This window comes from Lathyrus oleraceus, chromosome 6 (genome assembly GCF_024323335.1).
Source record: "Lathyrus oleraceus cultivar Zhongwan6 chromosome 6, CAAS_Psat_ZW6_1.0, whole genome shotgun sequence".
Taxonomy (NCBI): domain Eukaryota; kingdom Viridiplantae; phylum Streptophyta; class Magnoliopsida; order Fabales; family Fabaceae; genus Lathyrus; species Lathyrus oleraceus.
Window position 1 is genome coordinate 442,327,085 of NC_066584.1, and position 22,053 is coordinate 442,349,137.

General features: G+C 39.4%; 1 pseudogene; it reads right to left on the reverse strand.

Annotated features, from left to right (window-relative positions):
* Positions 1-636: 636 nt before the first annotated feature.
* Positions 637-1,831, reverse strand: LOC127096144 (AP2-like ethylene-responsive transcription factor At2g41710; annotated as a pseudogene).
* Between the last annotated feature and the right edge of the window lie 20,222 nt (positions 1,832-22,053).

Below are 22,053 nucleotides of genomic sequence, written 5' to 3' on the forward strand. Positions count from 1 at the left end.
TTTTGCAAATTGACTGATTAATGTGTCCCTTTTTACCGCAGTAAAAAAATGGTGAGCTTGGTTTGACTTGGGATAATGGATATTTTGAAGAGTGATTGTTAATGGTTTTAATGCATAGACTGGCTGCAGTAGGTGACATGTAGGTTGAGTAGCAAGGTAACAAACATGGTTCAACAGGTTTTTTGGGATTTTGTTTGACTTGAGGTGAGCCACATAAATGAATCAATTCTTTTGAATTCTAATGAGTTTCTACATTTTTGTAGCAGAACATATTTAGCTTTCACCAATGTTTTGACTTTTTACAGGGCTTTCTCAAGAAGAAGAGTGAGTGGTATGTTGAATTGGCATCAACTGCGGCTGCTTGAAGTGAGCAGGGACTTATAAGGAAGTGTCCATGGCAGGGTGTTTTGGTAAGTTGTTTGTGATTCTATTGTGGCAAGATTTTGCAGAAGGTTTTTTTGCTTCACGGAACTGAACCATGTATCATTCAATTCATGCTCCAATTACTGTAACTTTTGATGGCTATTGGCATTCTGACTTGTAATTCCATCTTGGCAGGTTCGTTCATCATGGAATTGTCTACTATTGTTGGTCATGGCTATGCGCACGACAACAATGTCTCTACTTGACCATGGTTTATCTTGCAACCAGTGAACTGGTTTCCTCAGCTGTACGAGAAAGGCCAGCAGGAAGCATAGGAATGAGAGATGTCCAAAGAACAGGATCTACCAGTGGATCAACAGTGTTGTAGGCTGTCAAAAGTGGTGCAGACAAAAATGGCATCAATGGATAAACATTTCTTTGAAGAGACACCGCCCCACTCATTCCCATTGCAATGTCAAGTCGATCATTGCCACTATCGTGATTAGAGGGTTTCTCTACCGCCTTCCCACGATCCAACTCATTGACTATATTTTTGTTTTCATTCTCATCATTATCAATGCTATTTTCTTGTCTTTTTGCCGCTTTCTCTTGCATGTTCTTGTAAGCAGCAGACTGCGACAATATACTTAAGGCAGAGATCGAAGAACTTTTATGCTTTTTTCTCATTGTGGAGCCGGCCCAACTCTGGCATCTTGTATGGTTCTGTTGGTTGGACTTTCTGTTCCAATGTTTTCAGCTCACTGTAAATATCTACAGCAAAACCATGTTTTGTTCCAGCATCAGGTTGTCGATTCTTGTTAGATCCCCACCATCTTATGTGATTTGTTAAATCAAACTTTCTTTCTATGCAGAAACCACTAACATATTCACCTTCTGCAGCTGAATCATCCCCTGCGCCATAATGCATACTACTGAGGTAATCCGATCCAGTCATTCGGCCATATGATGGATCCCATCGACTGGAGAGTCCACGATATTTTGCTAGTCCTCTTGAAAAACCACTGCTCTTCCGACGCAAAGACGCAAGGTATTCTTGTCTCGAAACGTTCTGCATTTCTTCGAGATCTCTTGTATAATCAGTCACTGGGAAATTAATGAGAGTCCCAGGACCCCAATATTTCAGAGCAGCAAGGTCATACGCTCTAGCCGCTGCTTCCTCATCATCATACGCCCCCAAGTAAACTTGCTTTCCTTTCTTATTCTGATTTTGGTTCCATGTACTTTTATCCCAAAGATGAGCTTCATAACGACCAGTCCATCTATGCCTAGTGACACCACGGTAGATGGAGCTATGTTTACCGGCGACACACGGAGGCATTTTACTGATTCGTTCTTTGGCAGTACATCCTCTTTCTTTCTTCGCTTTCTTCAATCCAACAGAACTTGAGCTGGCAGTAGCATGTACTTGGTTCTGCTTCTCATGAACTTTCTGAGGACGGGGGTTCATTTTCCTTAAAAGATATTGCCACATCTCACCATTTGATGTTTTTTTGTTGCAGGCAGTTTGTTAGCATGCTCCATGACAGGTACAAGGCTGGACTGGTGTGATGGGGAATTATGGAGCATCATCGTCCAAATGCCATTTGGTTTTTTGTAGGCTGTTGTTGCTGTTTGGTGGCAGGCTCATGTTGATGCAGGATTTTTATGACATGATGGATCACTACAGTAGGCTCATTATCGTCTTCAAGTGGAAAATGGCAAAAGTAAGATGGTTAACCCTTCCGTTGGATAACTCTGGTGTGACAGTGTACATGCTGTTGGCTGCTGTGAGACCACAGATGTAGGATGCTTGCCAAAGTGAATTCAATGCCAAGTGTAAGTGGATTGTCTTCTCCACATAACCACTGTAAGAACAACATATGATCAGGTGGTTGTGGTATTTGTTTGTGGTGAATGCAAGGCCTGGTGGTAGGGTGAGGGTTGGTCTCTCGCATAGCTAGTTGTTGTCACAACACTGGCAGAAGATCATTCAGAATCTGGACGGAGATTGGACAGGGCACTAAGATCAAGATTTGGGAACACTGAGCAACGACACCGAGGACATTTCACATTCAGCCTGAACCACTCGTCAATGCATTCAACATGAAAATTGTGTGCACAAGGCAAGCCACGAACCTCATTCCCAACACGGACTCTTCTAAGCAGATGGGGCATTCACTGCAATCAGTAGGAACAACCTTTAACATGAACTTTGGAAGTTCCTGAATCAATGCTTCAACTGCTTCTCTCTGAGCTGGTGTTAGGTAAAGTCCTGGATGATATGCAGCAGCATCTTTTTTGATGATAATTTTAGGAGGTTCAGAACAGGTCTTGGGGATTTAGGTTCATGGTAGGTTAACACACTTCATGACCTAATATTGGATTGATGGTGATTAACTGCAATTCATGCCATGCCTTGCTTCACTAGGCCTCTAATATTTTAACCTGGTACTACTTCCCACCATCTGCTCTTGCCTCGACTTGCTTTATCATGCCTTTTACCTGAAAATTGATTGTGTTGGCCATGCTGTTATTCATCTTGCAGGTTTGATGGTTGCAACTGAGAGGCTTTGGCTAGGTTGGTAATGCTACAGTTATGTATTACTGGAAATGTGTGGTTAGTGAAATTGGTGTATGTTGGCATTGTATTGGTTAGTACGTGACTGTTTGTTGTTGGACTGTGTTGGAATAATGTTTGTAATGTTGCAGGGTTGTTTTGAGATGTGTGCCAGGTTGTTATGGTTTTTGTCATCAAGAGGAATGGACTTGAGCTGCTTTGGATTGTGGGGCTGTCATGACTGAACCCTGCTAAGTGTTTTCTTCCCTTGAATTTCTTTGTTACTCGTCATGACGTTGGTGTGAGGGCCACAGAAGGACTTCCATTACTTGTGAAGAATTCCATTCGAGCAGTGTGTTCCCCCAGCTATGATGTTGGATTCATTCCACACAGAGATGTTGCTCTCCCCCAAGTGCTACAGCCATTTGCTCTTCCAGCTGGAGGGAATGATGTAGAAAATAGGACTAGTCTTGGATTTTGGGCTGGTCATCGTAACTCTAAAATTAGAGTTATTCTAGCGCGTGTATGGGAAAATGACACAGAACTGTGATATTATCAAATTACTATGACCTTCCTTTTAATGATATTCTTGGCTGGAGAAAATTTGCTGTTGTACTCAAGGAAAGTGATGTATATCAGCTTAAACAAATCCTCAAAAAAAAATATCACAGGCCGAGTTTGTTGTACTTCATAATAATTTAGTCAAGATTCAGAAATACTTCCAGTGGAATTCACCTCCAGTGAGATATGACGCTTTCTATATGGTTATGTATAACCTCTGGTTACGCCATCACACCATCCAATACTGATTCTAAGTGCTCGTCTGTTTTTGCGGATCAATGTCCAAGCGCACGCCAGGATCAAACCTACAGTTGTAGCTTCTGTTAAATCGCGGTCAATTGGCATACGAATGCCGGTTGAGTGTATCTAGAAGTGAAACTAAAGAAGCCCCAAAGACTCACTCTTATCCTGTATACACCCTACTGTAAATAACTACATTACTGTTTTATATGTAACGGCTAATTTTTCAATATTCTTGCATCCACATTTTTGTACGTTGAAAATTGTGGCAGGTGCAATTGGTAGTGTTCGAAATTGAAACTAAATTAACACTGGTTTGTTTCAATACTAATTTTGAGAAGAGAACCAAATTTGCTTCAATTCTAGAGAAAGCCAATGCAATCAGTCCTTGATTCACTAACAACAACGATGCACTCCTCCATCTACCAGTCCTAGCTTTCAAAGCAGGTTTTCCATAAAAAAAAACAACGGATCCATCTCCAGTGCAAGAATTGATACACTTCTCCTCATGCTTGTAAACTTCAATAACCTGAGAGTTAGAATCTTCTTCGTTTCCGTCCATTGTTAGTCAAAGACTGCACTAGATAGGGTTTAGGGATGCACAGAGGTTGCGTTGACTTTGGTCAAAGCTGACCAAAGTCAACAATTGGTCAAAGTTCATTTTTTTATTTTTCTTGTATGGAATCACATGTACTCGTTTCTTGTAGGGATGCACAGAGATTGTTTTCACCATTGGCTTAAATGTTTGACTCTTGAGAAGAAAATAACTTGACTGATAATGTGTATGAACAAAACCATGAAATAAGACCATAAAGGTTATAGTACCCATGAACCCAACACCATGACTTTGGATCAAAACCAAACCTCATGTAAAACCAAAGTTAGGTTAGGCCAAGCACGCCAAATAAACATAAAAAATTCAGGAGCAAAAATCGGGGTATGACACTCATGATCTCTACATGTTACATTGATCAAGTATCCTTTAAGAGTTTGGAGGTGATTTGCCTTGGAAACCCTAGATTGGTTGGGTATATTGAGTAACTTCTCCAATAAGCTATCTCATCAATTGATCAAATTTCTCTAGGTAAACTTCAAAATTAATCATCTTATGCATATATGATCTACCATAAGCCTAAAAAGTCAAGAGAATTGAAGGTTAGCAAGTTGGTTGATGGTGGTTGGCCAGATGAAGTCATTTGATCAAAACTGGGTCTCCCTAGACCTTATGTCCTACAATTTCCACCATATGAAAATGATTCCAACATCGAATTTACTCTAAATAACATTCCAAACAAATTTCATGTTGAGACCTAGAACTAGTTTTGCTTGGAAAATCATTTTTTATGTTGAAACATTATAGGTCATTTTGTCTAAACCCTAATTTGAAAGTCAACTTCCCAAGGCCATAACTTGCTCAATTTTTATGAGATGAAAGATTTACAAGTTATATAATCAAATTCAAGATGTCTACTTCAACTTTGATGTTTGGAGTAAGATCCAATTCAACTTTTATGAGCATGTGATATGAGGTTACATTATAGGTCATTTTTTACCTATACCATTGAACAAGTTATTTTTCCAAACTTCAAAAATGCATAACTCTATCATTCTAAATCCATATGACATGAAATTAGTTCAATTTTGAAGGTCTTTGAAATAGATACAACTTTGATGAAGAAACGTTTCTCATTTGAAGCTCACATAAAAAGTTAAGCAAGGTGGAATATTGAGATATATGGCTTGACACTTAGAAAAATTTGCAACATGTTGAAATTTCCAAACTTCCACCTCAAAATTCACCATGATCCAAGTTCCAAATGAAAAAGTGTCCAACATCAAAGTTGTTCCCCTTGATCCAAGCTTTCCAAAGAAACCAATTTCATGCATTTTGCATAAGGTTTGCTAGGGTTGCGTATGGCTTTAACATGTCTGTATGATTAGAAGAAATCAAATGCCAAAAACTCCATTTCACTCTGCCTTGACATCCAAGCTTGGTTTGAACCTCAGTACAGTTGCAAGTGGACCAAATTGGATTGCTTCATTGGCCTGTACACGCCCATGCAAGCTTGTGCATGAAATGTCCAATTTAGCATTTTTCAAGTGTGCAAATATCAGTCCCAATTGCTATAAATACAGGCCCTTGGAACTCAATTCAAACAGACCTTGTGCACCAGCTTTGCCCCCCAATTGAAACCCTCACCATTCAAAGGAAAACCTGCGAATTTTTAACTTGAAAATTGAGTTTGAATCTCACTGTTTGAAGATTCAGAAAATCAAGGATCCAAAGCTTTGTATCATTGCCAAACCTCTCCTGCAAGCTTCTCAAGTGTGATCAGATCAAGGTTGAAGCAAGCAAGATCCATTTCTGCACAACATTGAAGGTAAATTTCAGAAAACTTCTTCTCTTCGATTCTGACTCAATTCTCATCAATTCTCTTGGATATTTGGTTGTCTGAAGTCCTACCAATACAGGCAAGAAGATTGAGTTGCTTTGAGGTCAAATCCAAGCAACTCAGTTGGCACACCTCAAAATTCAACTCCTCATATCTTTCAATATATTTGGAGTTAGTTGAAATTGAGGTCAGATTCGTGTTCTACGCCATTTTTTCTTTCAACATGTCCCCCTTTTTCATTTTCTTGATGGTGATGAGTGAACCAGTTCGGTGGACCTCGCTTGTGAAGGTGACCGGAGGTCCAGCGCCGGTGGTGTGCTGGACAAGTTCTGAGCCATTGATCTCTTTTAAAATGTTTTAATCTCATGTGTTGGTTTTGAATACCACGCCTATGCCGCATTGACTGCAGTGCACCATAGAACGTGCGTTTCCATCCACTTGATTTGCCACCTCAATTAATGAGGGAGATCAAGTGGCTCACATTTTTTTGATTTTTTTATTTTTGTTTTTATTCATTTGATTTTCATTAATTCATATTAATTTTAATATTGATCCAAAAAATATGAGAGTTTCACCAAAAAAATTCAAATAATTTCCTCTTTCATATTTTGAATTAAAATTATTTTTTGGATCATTATTAATGTTTTTCATGATTTAATTGATTTTGTGATTATTTTTAACTGTTTAAAAATATTTTTAAGTCTTTAAAAATTCTGAAATTTTTTCTCCAAGGTCCTTTGACCTTGTTTTACCTATGATAAATCTCATGGTCAATTCTTTGGTGCTTTGATGAGGTTTTAGGAATTTGATAAACCATATGTAATTTAAATGCATTATTTTAGTTTTTTTAAATTGAATAAATGCCAAATAATTGTGTTGACCTCTTGTGATGGTTTGTGTAAGTTTGACTTGTATTGTTGGACCTCGGTCAAGGTTGATTTGATTTTGCTAGGTTAATATCATTGGATTTAGGGGATTGATGGAATGTACATTCCATCTCCCCAAATGAATGACTGATATTAACTTGGTAAAAGTCCTCCTTTGACCAATTTGAGTTATGGTCCATTCCCTTCCCTCTTCATCTCATTTCCCTTCTTAATGCATTCATTTCATTTGGCCTATGACATCACAAAATCGTAAGGCTAGTTGATTGCAAAATCAACATAAATATGGATGAGATTAGGCCACCTCTTTTGCATATCCTTTTTGTGTGTGGTATGTTTCATGAGCATGGTCCATTATACTATGTCTCTAACATGCATTAACACCAAAATTCTATTACCCGACCTCAAATAGTTGTGACTTCTACATAAGTCCAATTACGATTGCTTAACATAGCGCTAAATTTTTGACACAAAAGGCATAGCATTCTAGTTAGTGAGATTGTAAGTCTCCCCTCTTATTCATGGTATTGTGTGGAAACTTGGCCTTTTTTCCTACCTTTGGAAGATGTCTTGGCTCAAGGATCCATGCTTGTGATAAGTGGGTTGAGTGTTCTCCAAAGAATGACTTAAAACAAAAAAGGCAAAACAATACTAACTTCTAACTCATTAACAACTAACATTTAATTTCAAGCCATTTACTTTAAAGCCATTTAATTTCAAGTCTACATTCATTTGCCATTATTCATACCATTTTAATTGTTTATGTTAATGCCATTTTCACTTTGTCCATTTGGACCATATTGTGTGATATTTCTTGCGTGTGTATATTTTGTTTGTTTGTGTGGTCTTTGACCATTAATGTACATAATGACAACAAAAAACCCTAAAAAACTTTTGTGTGGATTGTTGACCTGATCTTGGACAATTGGACTAGAATTTAGGCAACACTCTTATGCTAAAGGACTTGGCCAATGCCAACTTTAGTGAAACCAAGTACTTGCAATTTAAAACTTCATCTGATACATCTTTGAAGATCCCTTTGAGTTCATCTGCAACATGATCATTATGAAGCTGTTATTTTGAACTTTTGACTTGTGAAATTCATCTGCTATGTGAGCTAATTTGAAGAAGATCATGGAGTGGCTAAGCTTGGATGTGGCTATCTTTATTTGATGCCTTGCTCTTCAGTATTGATATAATATGCACTGTGTGTTGCTTGATTCTAAATGTCCAAGGGAGTTTGGGTTTCTATATGACATTCTTGTCTATTGGATTGCTACCCATTGGTAAGATCTTTTCAACTCTTAACTTTTAAATTTTTATGCATAGGATTAGTCTCTTCATCTCCTCCCCACTTCTTTAATTTCAAAATCTCTCCCTCCTTTTAAAAAATTCTTCTTTGCTTGAACTAGTCTTGTTCTAAACTTTGACCACTTTGCAAACTAGAAACTTTGGTCTTATACCATTGCATTTTCCAACTTCTTTTCTCACTCAAACTTGTAAATAGACTTAATTATACTTGACCTAAACTTTCAAAAAAAGCCAAAGAGAACTAACTCATTCAAACCATTTTTAGGCTTTTGTGCCTTTCAAACTTAATTTTTGTTAAAAACAATGCATCCACTTTGAATTTTGTATCACAAACTACGAGGTTTTGATCCCTCATTTTTATGTTGGTACGTAGGCACAAGTCCGAAGGTCTTGTCAAACACAAACATATAATTAATGAATTCTTTTCTCATCCCTTCATTCTATTTGCTTGCTAACATCATTTGTACAAAAACACATATGCACACAAGAAAGGGCTCCCTAGGAGTACCTAGGACACTTAGGGTGCTAACACCTTCCCTATGCGTAACCAACCCCCTTACCTATAATTTTTGACATTTTATTAGTTTTGATTTGAAAACTTCTTACTTTTGGGTTTTGTTCGTACTTTTCCCTTTTCCCTTGGAAACAATGAAAGCGCGGTGGCGACTCAGGTTTTATTGATGTCTAGCTTATCCGTAGCTTGATGATCATGAATTTACCGCTATAGAAATTAAGTGGCGACTCTGCTGGAGAGTAGTCTCCAGTGGGTTTAGACTACTTTTGTGTGTGTATGTAATTGTATATTTGATGTATGTATATTTGTTTGTGTGATATAATCTGCTTGTTGTGCTTGGTGATCTCTGAGTGGTGAGATAAGTTCTAACCCGAACTTGAGTGCAATTAAGATATAAGGATGGTATAGTTATGTTCGACTTGTGTGGAGTACTCCTTAACAAGTTGGCTTGAGATCCATCTGCTCAGTGGAGACCCTTTTGGATTTGGAGATGTCACATAAGTATTTTTGGTTAGGCATTACTATCTTTAATTTGGATCCGAGAAGCTAAGGATCGTAGAACATTTACCCTCTCTTGGCCTATTTAGGACGTAGTGCGGAGACTGTTCAAGTGTAGACTTGATAACAGTTGTTACGCGATACTACACTCAGATGAGTTTCTCTTGAGAATATTATGGGTCGATGAGTCAGTCATCTTAACCTGTAATATCAGATAGGTGGAATTAAGACTCTGGGAACTTTTTAGAACATGATCTATAGATTTTTATCCTTAGTTCACTCCCTTGGGATGGTTCCTACCCATACTCCATGCTCGTGACTTATAATAAACCCTTGATTCTTGGTTGATCCAATCAAGTCTTATCAATATCAATGGAACTTGGGTGTTGATAAGGTGAAAACCATAATCCACCAAAATGGATGATTGATCTTGACAATTACTTGATTCATCCATTGACCTTTGTTTGTTTGCCTTGTGTGTGATCCCTTATTTGTGATTGTTGTATTCATGCATTCATGCGCATCATAACCTTCATCACACAAAAATTTCAAGGAACTGAGGTATTGTTTGCAAATATTTTCAGACCATGGATTGCGGAAGAAGGAACACTAAGAAGTACAGTTTCAGATGTCCCTACTTTAAAGATTTAAGGAAGCTAGCATCTTTTGTATTAGATCCCTTGGACTTCAAACAATGTCATTGGAAGCTATTGTATATCTTGTCTGCTGATGTGGTTGAAGGACTTCTGAGTGTATTGGTACAGTTCTATGATCCTCTCTACCGTTGCTTCACTTTCCCAGATTATCAGCTTGCTCCTACATTGGAGGAGTATGCCCATCTCTTTGGGATACCTGTTTCTAGTAGGGTGCCTTTTAGTGGATTGGAGGAGATTCCCTGATCTAATCTTATTGTTGAAGCTCTTCACTTGAAGAAGTCTGAGATAGAGGCTCATTGGGTGAAGAAAGGAGGTTTATTTGGGTTGCCATCTGATTTCCTCATCAAGGAAGCTACTGCTTTTGCTCAAGCCGGTAGTGTGGACGCTTTTGAAGCTATCTTTGTGTTACTCATTTATGGATTAACTTTGTTCCCTAACATTGACGGTTTTGTTGATGTTAACGCCATTAGACTTTTCTTGATTGGGAATCACGTGCCTACTTTGTTGGGTGATGTGTATTTCTCTTTGCATCTAAGGAATTCTAAGGGTGGTGGAACCATTGTCTGTTGCATCCCTCTTTTGTACAAGTGGTTTATTTCGCACTTGCCTCAGACACCTGCTTTTGTGGAGAACAAACAATGTCTACGGTGGTCTCTGAGACTTATGTCTCTCACTAATGATGATATAGTTTGGTATGATCCTTCATTGAGCAGTTTGGATACTATTGAATGTTGTGGTGAATTCTCTAATGTGCCTCTCATTGGTACACAAGGAGGAATTAACTACAACCATGCTTTGGCTCGTCGTCAACTTGGGTTCCCCTTGAGAGACAAACCTAATAACACTTTGTTAGAAGGTATTTTCTATCAAGAGGGTAAAGATCCCCAACATTTGAAGCAGAAGATTGTGCATGCTTGGCAGAATGTGCATAGGAAAGGAAGATCCGAGCTTGGTCCACGCAATTGTGTAGCTTTTGAAGCCTACACTCTTTGGGTGAAGAAGAGAGCTTTGGAGTTGAAGATGCCTTATCCTTGTGAAAGACCTATGTTTATGGTTGTGGTTGGGCCATTAACCCTCCCTAACCAAGATGTAGAGGAGTTGGAAGACGCGCTCGCCAAGATGAAGCAAGAGAAGGATATATGGGAAGAGTGTTTCCATGCTTTGAGCAAGAAGCATGAGGAGTTGTAGTCGGAGTCTAAGGGCAAAGATGCACTTATTGAGTTACTTGAAGACCGAGTGACAAAGAGACAGAGAGAGCCGGAGGTTTCATCTTCCTCTAGCATGCCTCGGCCTTCCGTTGCTTGGAAGAAGATTGTTGATCAGCTTGTCCTCAAGAAGACTCAGATGCAGGCTTCTTTAGAGACCGAGATTCGACGCATTCAGAGGAAGTACGCGCCTTCAGCCAGATCTTCTGACATTGTTGTTAGGGATCCTTAGGATGACTAGTCTCCTTTTCTCTTGTATTTTATTTTTGGTTTCTGAAATTGTACTCAGTGTAATCCTTCCAATTATATAAATGAAAAGAGATTTTTATGGTCATATCAAATTGTTGCAATTGTTGTTAAGCATATGTATATTTGTAAATGATATAGTAAGTTCCTTGAAAATAAAAATAAGTAAACAAGCATTGCATTTCATGCATCATTTGTATAAGCAGGTTTCTCTTTCGCCAGATGTCTCATTGGTGTTTCTTCTGTGCTTCAGCCAAACTGACTCATCGGTACAACACTCGTACCAATCATCTGAGAATCATGGAACATCTTGAGCAAGAGAATAGAGAGTTGAAGGACGAGATTGCTCGACTAACTGCCATGATGGAGTCAGTATTAGCTGCTCAGAGCCAGTCGTGTCCAACATCCGCAACTCCTCCTCCTCTTCCTCAGAGGACTGTTATTTCAGAGGTGGCTACCTCTACCATGCTCGCTGCTACCGCTCACTTTGTGCCTGTCATGCCTGCCGGATTCCCGTGGGGAATTCCGCCAAACTTCGTACCGGAGGGATTTGCGCCCACTTTTACATCCATGCCGACATCTAGCCCGATCATGTCTGTGCCACCTCCCGTTGTGCACACCTTACCTCGTGTAGAGGACACCATTTATCATTCCGAGTCGTCTGAGGGTCCGGATTTTTATGAGAAAATGGACAAGATGAAGGATCAATTTCTTGAGTTGCGCAAGGAATTGAAGACGTTGAGAGGTAAGGATTTGTCTGGGAAAAGTGCTGTTGAGTTATGCCTGGTGTCGAATATGAAGATTCCGGTGAAATTCAAAGTGCCTGACTTTGAAAAAATACAAAGGGAACACATGTCCGCTCAGTCATCTAGTGATGTATGCCCGTAAGATGTCTACCCAAACTGACAACGATCAGCTGCTGATCCACTACTTCCAATACAATTTGACCGATACTGCGCTCCATTGGTATATGGGGTTGGATAGTACAAGCATTCACACTTTCAACAACTTGGGAGAGGCTTTTGTCAAGCATTATAAATACAATATGGATATGGCGCCTGATAGAGACCAACTAAGGTCTATGTCTCAGAAGGATAAACATACATTCAAAGAGTACGCGTAGAGATGGAGAGAATTGGATGCTCAGATCAATCCTCCTTTTGAGGAAAAAGAATTGACAAAGATCTTTTTGAAGACCCTGAGTTCATTTTATTATGAACATATGATTGTCAGTGCCCCTAGTGACTTTACCGAAATGGTAAATATGGGGATGAGGCTTGAGGAAGGTGTCCGAGAAGGACGATTGTCAAAGGAGGAAGCATCATCGAGTAAGAGATATGGCAGCAACTTCGGAAAAAAGAAAGATAGCGAAGCTAATGCAATTTCTAGTGGGAGGCAGAGGAGGCCTCAGATCAGAAGGAATCAACCATCCCGTCAACACCACCATCAAGTATCCTCAGTCATTCCTATATTTTCGAATAATCAATCAGTACCAATTCAACAACAACAACGTCAACATCAACAACCGCAACAACACACAAACACTTACAACAACAACAACACCAACAATCACCATCAACAAAACTTTGAGAGGAAGAAAGTCTCTTTTGAACCGATTCCTATGACTTACGATGAACTGTACCCATCTTTGGTTCTCAAGAACCTACTCCAACCAAGAAACCCTCCACAAATTCCAGAACCACTTCCATGGTGGTACAAGCCTGAACTCCATTGTGCTTTTCACCAAGGAGCACCCGGATATGACATTGAGAACTGTTATTCGCTCAAGTATGAGGTTCAAAAGCTGATAAAGAGTGGAATGGTGTCCTTCGAGGACCGTGCGCGCAATGTGAAAGCTAATCCACTTCCCGCTCATGGGAATTCTTCTGTTAACATGGTGGACGGTTGTCCTGGGGAGTTTAAAATGTTTGATGTTCATTTCATCCGGAGGTCCGTGGTGACGATGAACAAGGACATTTGTATGGTGAGTGATTGTGAGCATGACCATGACGGTTGTGCTATCTGCAGTGTTAATTCAAGAGGGTGTGAGATTGTGAAAAAGAATATCCAGCGTTTGATGGATGAAGGCATGATTTAAATTGTTCAATCCCGTCATATAGATGACGACGTAAATGTCATAGTGCCCATTTTCTAGAATCCCAAAAGAGTAGTCATTCAATACGACAGTAGTAATAGTGACAACATCAGCAAAAGATCGGTATCACCGTTGGTCATACGGTTAGCGGGTCCAATCCCGTATTCATCCGATAAAGCTGTTCCATATCAATACAATGCAACAATGATGAAGAATGGTCAAGAAGTCCCGTTACCTACGACCAACTCTGTAGTGAGCATTGTTGATGTTACCAAAGTGACCCGAAGTGGTCGTGTGTTTGGGCCGATGTTCCCAAAGGATAAAGAAGAATCAACTGTCAGTAAGAAAGTGGAAGTGCCTGCTGTAGATCCAGTTAGTGCTTCAAATGGTCAGTCTAGTGAATCCAGCAATTTGAAAGCTAATGATGATGATGAGGTACTTCGTCTGATCAAGAAAAGTGAGTTCAATATGGTGGAGCAGCTGCTCCAAACCCCCTCAAAAATTTCAGTATTGTCTCTGCTTATGAATTCAGAAGCGCACAGAGAAGCACTGGAAAAAGTTCTTGAGCAAGCATTTGTGGAACATGATGTTACGATGGATCAATTTGATCATATAGTAGCTAACATCACTTCCTACAATAATCTCAGCTTTTGTGATGAAGAACTCCCTAAGGAGGGTAGGAATCATAATTTGGCTTTGCATATCTCCATGAATTGCAAAGATGATGCTTTGTCCAATGTGCTTGTTGACACCGGGTCGTCACTAAATATGCTTCCGAAGTCAGCTCTGTCAAAGCTATCATATCAAGGAGCTCCCATGAGGTATATCGGTGTAATCGTCAAAGCTTTTCACGGTTCACGCAAAACAGTTATTGGTGAAGTGGACCTCCCAGTAAAGATAGGTCCGGGTGACTTCCGAATTACTTTTCAAGTAATGGATATCCACCCGGCCTACAGTTGTTTGTTGGGAAGGCCATGGATCCATGATGTAGGAGTTGTTACCTCCACATTGCATCGAAAGCTCAAATTTTTGAAGAATGGAAAACTTGTTATTGTTGGCGGGGAAAAGGCACTATTGGTTAGCCACCTGTCATCTTTCTCTTATGTTGAGGCCGAGGATGAGGTTGGAACTCCAATCCAAGCCTTATTATTACTGTTGAAAAGAGAGTTGGCGCACCTATGTCCTCATTGAAAGATGCAAAGAAGATTATTGAAGAAGGCGATGTTGATCAGTGGGGGTGCATGGTAGAGGTCTCCGATAACAAAGGTAGAACCAGTCTGGGTTTTCAGCAAGGATTGTCAACTGCAAGGTCTGAGGATAGGCAACTTAGCTTCCGTAGCGGAGGGTTTATTCATGGAAATGAACAACACTTAGCTGCTGTGCTAGAGGATGATGAAGAGGAAGACTGCACCAATTTTGTGACGCATGGAAAGGCTTGCAACAATTGGACTGCTGTTGATAATCCTGTTATTTTGCATCGATCTAAGTAATTGCTTTTATATGTTTCAAAAATCCTTCACCTATGCCTAAGGGGGAAGTGAACATTGTTGGGAATTCTAAAATTGACCATTAATAAAATTCTATTCATCCACATCTATGATGGTTGTTTTTACTTTTTTCTTTATTCTGAAAATGGTAATCACAAAAAACATAAATAAACAATATAAATTGTCCATCTGCATAATATTTGGTCACAAATTCACTTCTCTAAAAACAAAATATCAAATCATTATGCAGGTTGGTTCCTAACCCCATTGAATACAATGATCCTTCTGCTTCTCCAAATTTTGAATTCCCTGTGTTCGAGGCCAAGGAGGAAAGTGATGAATTATCTCGTCTTCTTGAGCATGATGAAAAGACCAATCGGTTGTTCGAAGAGCAGATTGAGTTAGTCAACTTGGGTTCCGAGGACGATGTGAAGGAAGTCAAGATTGGGTCTCGATTGTGTCCAGATGTTAAGAAGGGGTTGGTTGATCTTCTTCGAGAATATTCATATGTGTTTGCTTGGTCCTATCAAGACATGCCTGGTTTGGCTTCTCAGATTGTGGAGCATAGATTTCCGTTGAAGTCAGAATGCCCGCCAGTCAAGCAGAAGTTGAGAAGAACGTATCCTGATATGGCAATGAAGATTAAAGAAGAAATGCAATAGCAGATTGATGTCGGCTTCCTTGTAACCACTGAGTATCCGCAATGGGTGGCCAATATTGTGCTTGTGCCGAAGAAGGATGGAAAAGTCCGCATGTGTGTCGACTATAGAGATTTGAATAAAGCCAGTCCGAAAGATGATTTCCCTCTGCCACAGATTGATATGTTAGTAGATAATACTGCTAAATTCAAAGTCTTTTCGTTTATGGATGGATTTTCCGGATATAATCAGATCAAGATGGCACCCGAAGATATGGAGAAGACCACATTCATTACACCTTAGGGAACATTCTGTTATAGAGAGATGCCTTTCGGTTTGAAGAATGTTGGTGCAACTTACCAAAGAGCAATGACTACTCTTTTTCATGATATGATGCATAAAGAGATTGAAGTTTATGTTGATGACATGATTGCTAAATCAATTGATGGAGAGGAACATGTTGAGCATTTGTTGAAGTTATTCCAGCGTTTGAGGAAGTATAAACTCCGCTTGAATCCCAATAAGTGTACTTTTGGTGTTCGTTCTGGTAAGTTGTTGGGCTTTATTGTCAGTGAGAAAGGTATTGAAGTTGATCCTTCCAAGGTCAAAGCAATACAAGAGATGCCTGCGTCCAAAACTGAGAAGCAAGTCATAGGTTTTCTCGGCCGCTTGAATTATATCTCAAGATTCAATTCACATATGACTGCCACATGTGCACCTATATTTAAGCTTCTTCGGAAAGATCAGTCTTGTGATTGGACCGAAGACTGCCAGAAAGCTTTTGACAGTAACAAAGAGTATCTGCTTGAACCTCTGATTTTGTCTCCGCCTGTTGAAGGAAGACCGTTGATCATGTATTTGGCCGTGCTTGAAGATAGTATGGGTTGTGTTCTTGGTCAGCAAGATGAGACTGGAAAGAAAGAATTTTCTATTTACTACCTCAGTAAGAAGTTCACCGACTGTGAGACTCGGTATTCTATGCTCGAGAAAACTTGTTGCGCATTAGCTTGGACTGCTAAGCGTCTGCGTCAGCATATGTTGAATCATACCACTTGGTTGATATCCAAAATGGATCCAATCAAGTATAAATTTGAGAAGCTTGCTCTAACTGGGAGAATTGCTTGTTGGCAGATGTTGTTATCAGAGTATGATATCGAATACCGATCTCAGAAAGCAATCAAACGTAGTATCTTGGTTGACCATTTGGCTCACCAACCAATTGAAGATTACCAGTCAGTGCATTATGATTTTCCTGTTGAAGAGATCTTTTACTTGAATATTAAATATTGTGATGAACCATTGCTTGAAGAAGGGCCAGAACCTGGTTCCCGTTGGGGCATGGTATTTAATGGAGCTGTTAATCAATATGGTAATGGCATTGAGGCAGTGATTATTACTCCTCAAGGCACACACTTTCCATTTACAACTAGATTTACTTTCAAGTGTACAAACAATATGGCAGAATATGAAGCTTGCATTATGGGGCTCGAAGAGGCCATTGATCTCAGGATCAAGCACTTATATGTCTTTGGAGATTCAGATTTGGTTATGAATCAGATCAAAGGTGAATGGGAGACGAATCAACCCGGTTTAATACCATATAGAGATCATGCGAGGAGGATTTCAACTTTCTTTACAAAGGTTGAGTTTCATCATATCCCTCGAGATGAAAACCGAATGGCAGAAGCTCTTGTAACGTTGGCATCAATGATTGTAGTGAAGTATTGGAATGAGGTTTCCGATTTGACTGTGATGCGTCTTGATAGGCCAGCCCATGTGTTTGTTGTTAAAGAGATCAAAGACGAAAAGCCGTGGTATTATGACATCAAGTGTTTCTTTCAAAGTCAGATTTACCCGTCTAGGGCATCTTTGAAAGATAAGAAGACTTTGAGAAGATTAGCTGACAATTTTTACTTGAATGGTGATATGCTGTACAAGAGAAACTTCGACATGGTTCTGCTCAGATGTGTGGATAGACACGAAGCAAACTTGTTAATGACTGAAATCCATGAAGGTTCCTTTGGTACTCATTCCAATGGACATACAATGGCAAAAAAGATGTTGCGAGCAGGTTACTATTGACTGACAATGGAATCTGACTGTTGCAAATTTGTGAAGAAATGCCACAAGTGTCAAATTTATGCAGATAAGATTCATGTTCCTCCGACACTATTGAATGTTATCTCTTTCCCATGGCCCTTCTCCATGTGGGGAATTGATATGATTGGGATGATTGAGCCCAAAGCTTCAAATGGACATCGTTTCATTTTAGTGGCAATTGACTATTTCATAAAATGGGTTGAAGCGGCATTGTATGCAAATGTAACCAAGCAAGTTGTTGTAAGGTTTATCAAGAATCAAATCATATGCTGTTATGGTGTGCCAAGTAAGATCATCATTGATAATGGATCGAACTTGAATAATAATATGGTGGAAGCTCTTTGCAAAGACTTCAAGATCGCACACCATAACTCTTCTCCCTACAGACCTAAGATGAATGGGGTTGTTGAAGCTACGAACAAGAACATCAAGAAGATCATTCAGAAAATGGTTGTGACATATAAGGATTGGCATGAGATGCTCCCATTTTCTTTGCACGGGTATCGTACATCCATCCGCACTTCAATAGGGGCAACCCTTTTCTCTCTTGTTTATGGCATGGAAGCAGTGCTCCCCGTAGAGGTTGAGATTCCTTCGTTGCGTGTGCTCATGGAAGCCAAGTTGACTGAGGCTGAATGGTGTCAGACCAGGTTCGATCAGTTGAATTTAATTGAAGAAAAGAGATTGACTATCATGTGTCATGGTCAGTTATATCAGCAAAGGATGAAGAAAGCTTTTGATAAGAAGGTCAGACCTCGGGTGTTCAGAGAAGGTGACCTTGTGCTCAAGAAGATTTTATCCTTCAAACCAGATTCTAGAGGCAAATTGACTCCTAATTATGAAGACCCATATGTTGTTAAGAGAGCCTTTTAAGGCGGTGGTTTGTTAAGAGAACCATGTTGTCAAGAAATACTTCGCTTAAGAAAGAAATGAACAACTCGCTAAGTTGAAAACCCGAAAGGGCGGCTTAGGCAAAAATGAGCGTCTCGGTGGATTGAAAACCCGAAAGGGCGATCTAGGCAAAAATTAGAGACATAAAATAGAAAAATTTCCCGATAAGTTGAGTACCCCACCATGGGGAAACTTATGCAAAAATTAGGGATTATGGCAAGTAACTGCATGCTACTGATCGTCCAGTATTGGAGAAACTTTGTTGAACACAAGGGTTGACGATGATTCATTATCCCTAGTGGCGGTCAAAAGCACAACAGACATCAAGAGATGGTAGAAGGATTAGCGGTCAATTGTATTCAGTGTAACCCTTTTCCATGTAAATTACCATTTTCAACTTTGTAAAGATCTATGGAGTCTTGTCATTTACAGACTACCATTCTATTAAATAAAGTTAAGCTTTTTATCCAATTGTTTCTACTCTTATTTATTTCAGCCAAATAGTTTTAAGTTTTATTATGATCATTTTTGAAAATAATTTTTTTTAATCAAAATCCGTTTTTTAGACATATAAAAGCAAGAATTTTGCAGAGGCAGTTTTAAAGCAATATCAACAACATTTTGAAAAACAAAAAGTCTTAAGTGTGGAACACTATGGGTTCCCCAAAGCAGATAACCCTTCAGGCATCCCTAGCCGAGTTTGTTGATCTAGTTCCCCTGCGAAGTGTTTGATCCCCATTGGAGCTTCTGTACTTTTCCTAGCTGAGTTGGTTGATTCAATCCCCGGCAGAGTTTATGTATTCCTCAGCAAGGTTGATTTTCTGTTTTAATCTTCAACAAAGTAAGATCGATTTCCCTAGTAGATCGTGTTGGTTTCTCTATTGGTAGCCATTCTACTCACTCCCAGTCAGAGTTTCCTCCTGGTTTCTGAGCAGCTATTTGTGTTTATCCTCTGTATGGTTGTCTCCCATTTGATATGGTGTTGACCTAAAATTCCCTACAGATTCGATCAAATTTCCTTTCCTCCGCAGGTCTCCTTCTTCCCCAGACAATGTTGAGCCTTTGGGGATGTTGATTTCCCTATTCTCTGGAAGTTGTATCCCTTTGTTATGAATTGACCGAATATTGTACCGATGATTCAAATTTTTGCGACACCACTGTATCCTTTATGATCGTTTGTCAGCATAATCATCATATATATACATATACATGTACATATACACATACATATACACTCATATAATTTCATGATTACATATTTTTGCATAATCATATGTGTTCATTCATTGTCTGAGACTCTTATTCTTTGTTATGGCGATACTTCATCCCCATACAAGTTCGATGTCTATCCTCTCAATGGTAGAAGTGTCAACCCCTTAAGCAGAAATATTTTAACCTTTCTCCTTTCCCCACTGAGTTATTTCCTCGTCGATGATCATTGTTTTATTTTCCTCCCCAGTTGATTACCTGGATGGAATTATTCCCCTTGAGCTATATCCTCATTGGGTTGAGTCTTGATTGACCTTTTCTTTCTAGATCTTACCTAGATAGATGCTTCTGGTCCCCTGAGAGCCTATTATCCAGTAACCGGTAATATTCTTCTCATGTTTTTCACCTTTTGCCCAATACCCGGCAGAGCAACTTTTTCTCCCCAGCGGATTCCTTTTCACGTTTCCCTAGGAAGCATATCCTTGATATGTTTATCCTAACCGATGACGAATATTTTCTTCCCTTGCCAGAGTATATCCTTGATATGTTCATTCTAACCGATGACAGATATTTTCTTCCCTTGCCAGAGTCTATCCTTGATATGTTCATCCTAACCGATGACGAATATTCTCATCCTTGGTATTCTACCCAGTAAAAAGATAGTTTTAATTCCTATTTTTGTTCCCCAAAGGGTTAATCCTTGAGATGTTCATCCTAACCGATGACGGATTTCCTCCTCTTTGTGGTCTTCTACCCAGTGACCGGTAGTTGTAAATCCTGCTCTTCCCCTCAGTAGAGACTATCCTTGATATGTTCATCCTAACCGGTGACAAATTTTCTCTTTGATGGTATTCTATCCAGCATTCGATAGATGTAATTCCTACTTTTTGCTCAATTGGTTTATCCTTGATATGTTCATCTTAACCGATGACGGATATCCTCCTTGATATCCCAGGCAAGTCTATCCTTGATATGTTCATCTTAACCGATGACAAATTTTCTTCCCTTTTGAGTTTATCCTTGATATGTTCACCCTAACCGGTGACGGATATTCTCATCTTTGGTCTTCTGCCCAGTAACTGGTAGTTATAAAGCCTATTTCTGCAGTTTTCCCCAACAAGGTTATTCTTATCCAGTAACCGGTAGTCAATATTCCCTCATGGTGGTTCCCAGCGAGTCATCCTTTATATGATCATCCTAACTGATGACGGATGTCCTCTCCATCATATCTTTATTATCTTTTTACCCGGTAACAGGTAGTGGGTAATAGATTTCTGCTTCTCCTGTGTTGAAGTTTATTTCTTCCCCAGTTGAGTTGAGTGTGCATTTCCTTAGTGAAATCGTTTTTCCTGCATTGATTCAAGTACTTCAGTTTTATTCTGATCTACTTGTAATCCCCTACATATGTTTTATTTCCCCGGCTGAGTCTTTCCATTTTGTATGGAATTCCTCTAGTCCCCCAGCAGTTTTAAGTCGTAGCCTGGCCTACGCGTAACTCATTTATCCCCCCAGAGTCTCTGTCTCCCCAATGAGTTTTCCTTACGGAATGCATTATACTCCTATGGACTTTCCGTCTCTTTGATTCCTTTTCCTTTGTGGCCATATTTCCCCACAGAGCATTAGCTTTTACATTCGTATCATATGCATCATGAGGTCTCTTAGGGACCAAAATTTGTTTCTATATGTTGTTATTTAAGCCCATTCTTCTGAGCCGATACGAAGATTTTAACCTTCACCTCCTCAGTTAGAATGTCCTTGAGTAGGGGCAGCTGTATGACCCAAATTTTGACCCTAAGATCCCTCATGCAATTTCATCATATGCATTAGCATTGAGATCATACTTTGGCATTTTCCTTACCCCTCTTTCATTGGGTTTGTTTTGGGAGAGATCACCAAGCACCATGTGATTGTATCATACTTGTATATTCTCACATTACTAACTAAAAATATGTATTTTCTATTGCCTAACTTTTTGTAGGTAGGGCATGATCCTCATTGATCTATCAAGTTCATATCTAGGGTTTGAGACCCTCATGGCTAAGAGCATAACCAAAGATTGATCCACAAATGGTTATATGCATCATATATGTTTCCCCATGATCTCTACATGTTACATTGATCAAGTATCCTTTAAGAGTTTGTAGGTGATTTGCCTTGGAAACCCTAGTTTGACTGGGTATATTGAGTAACTTCTCCAATAAGCTA